We start from the raw sequence: 2,457 nt of genomic DNA, 5'->3' as shown, positions 1-2,457 counted from the left end.
GCCACCCTGTCTGTAGTATTTTGTTGTAACAGCCTGAACAGACTGAGAAAATGGTGGAGAGCAAACAAAGATGAACTTTGCTCCAAAGAGTAGTATCTTTGTCTTCCAACGTTGTTCCCTAGACAAACATCTCTGAAGGACAGTTCAGCAAAAAAGTCAAGATTTCTAACACAAGAGAATTGTCTCCCAGAAGACTCCAGCTCAAAAAACGCTCAGCATGATTTATTTGAAGAGATATAATTAGCTCTTTTCTGGCTACAACCATGGAGAGTGCAGATGAAAAGAAAAAGAAGGTTCCTACTGTGCCAGAAACCCTTAAGAAGGGGTGAAGGAATTTCACAGAGTTGAAGACCAAGTGTCTGAGAAAGAAATTTGTTCAAAAGATGCTTCAAAAGGCAAGGAGGAAGCTTATCTATGAAAAAGCTCACTGTTACCACAAGGAACAGAACTAAGACTCAAATAACGAGGATAGTAAGAAAAGCTGGCAACTTCTACATACCTGCAGAACCTAATAAATTAGCATTTGTCTTCATGATCAGAGGTATCAATGGTGTGAACCCAAAGATTCAGAAGGTGTTGCAGCTTCTTTGCCTTCACCAGATCTTCAATGACAGCTCTGTTAAGCTCAACAAGACTTAGTTAACATGCTAAAGATTGTGGAACCATATATAACATGGGGGGACCCAAACCTGAAGTCAGTGAATGAATTGATCTACAAGCATGGTTATGGCAAAATCAACCAGAAGTGAATTGCCCTGACAGAAAACACATTTATTGCCCAATCTCTTGGTAAATATGGCATCATCTGCATAGAGGATCTGATTCACAAGATCTATACTGTTAGAAAACGTTTCAAAGAAGCAAATAACTTTTTATGGTCCTTCAAATTATCTTCTCCATGAGGAGGAATGAAGAAAAAGACCACCTATTTTGTAGAAGGTAGAGATGCTGGCAACAGGAAAGACTAGATCAATAGATTTATTAGAAGGAATAACTAAGGTATCCACCATGATTATTTTTATAATCTGGTCAGTAATAAAGAATTACTCTCAAATGGAAAAAAATATATAATTAAACAAAATAATATTGCAAACATGAAATATTTGAGTTGCATGTGAAAATTGAAAACATCAAGTGTGAACTCTTATCATTCATAGTCACTTCTTCCCATTCCAAGATCTCTACCAGATTCTGCCTTAAACTCATAGCTTCTTCTTAGTGGCTTTATGATAAAACATGGAGAAAATTGACAAATATTTTTCAAATAGCCAGGGTCTCCATAGAAATAAAGCATTTCCTGTCCATCTTAGCACCATAATTTCTTCTTCTTCTTCTTCTACTTCTTTTTTTTTTTTTGTAAAATACAAGGAGATATGAACAAAAGTCTTCCTGTTCTCAAAAACAGAGAACTCACTACAAGATCTCACTGACCCAACTATCAGCTACTATTTTCCTTCTAGTTAAACCTGTTTCATGGCTAACAATGGATATCTGAGGGAAAAAATAAATTAACTTCCAGAAAGTGGCAGAGTATCATTAGGGTATTTTTGTTTTGTTTTTGTTTTATTGTTTTTGTTGTTTGTTTGTTTGGTTTTTTGTTTGCTTTGTTTTGATTTTTCTTACATAAACATGTATATCATATATTTCTGATTGCAAAACAGTAGTTGATTATGACAGAGACTCTATGCCTCTCAGATGCCTACTTTTCTTTTCTTTCTTTGCAATTATAGTCAACCAATTCAGACAATTAATATCATCATTCACAAGAATATATTACTTGACTGCTTTTATCTAGATATAGCCATGGAACTAAGGTCTGCCAAATTTGACAATGTTGTAAACAGATGTTTTGGAAGTAAAGTGGGGAAGACTCCATGAAGGTTCAAGCTGATTCTTCATAGAGGCATGCTCTTTTTGTCTTTTCCCTCTACTTCATTACTGCTGCTTAAAATTTGAAAGCAATGGAGCTATAGAAGCACCTGCTAAGGACTATGGACTAGGTTAGAAGTATCCTGAGTTCCTAAAGCCTTCCTGAAAATATTATACGAGCCTCCATACCCTCTATCTCAAAATTTCTAATACACGAGACCAAAACAAACAAACATCCCAACTGTGTTTAAGCCATTATGTTTTTTGCTTATGGGAGTGGGGGATGGGGTAAGTTTTATTCTTTGCAGCCCAAATAATTGCTAAGCAAATAGAAAATTTGGAAAGTATATTTAAAAATACAAGAAAAACAAAGCCATCTCATATTCTTGTTTTAGTGGCAAAATTTATCCAGATTATCAACATGGTAGAAATAGTAAATCTAAACCACCTCTAGTATGAGAAAACAAGCATTTTGTATTTAGAATTTTACCTCAAAAATTTATTGTTAGCTTCCTTTTTAAACATAACACATTCTTGGCTTTAACAATTAAGGATCTAATTTCTACTATTGAGGTCTTCAATAGGTCC

At 34.7% G+C, this 2,457-nt stretch overlaps 1 pseudogene; it reads left to right on the top strand.

Annotated features, from left to right (window-relative positions):
- The first annotated feature begins 263 nt into the window (after positions 1–263).
- On the top strand, positions 264–998 carry LOC116873025 (annotated as a pseudogene).
- The last annotated feature ends 1,459 nt before the right edge of the window (positions 999–2,457 follow it).

Source organism: Lontra canadensis, unplaced genomic scaffold (assembly GCF_010015895.1).
Source record: "Lontra canadensis isolate GAN:19392208 unplaced genomic scaffold, GSC_riverotter_1.0 scaffold1, whole genome shotgun sequence".
Taxonomy (NCBI): Eukaryota; Metazoa; Chordata; class Mammalia; order Carnivora; family Mustelidae; genus Lontra; species Lontra canadensis.
The sequence above is the reverse complement of the archived record's forward strand: the minus strand, read 5'-3'. Positions and strand labels throughout refer to the sequence as shown.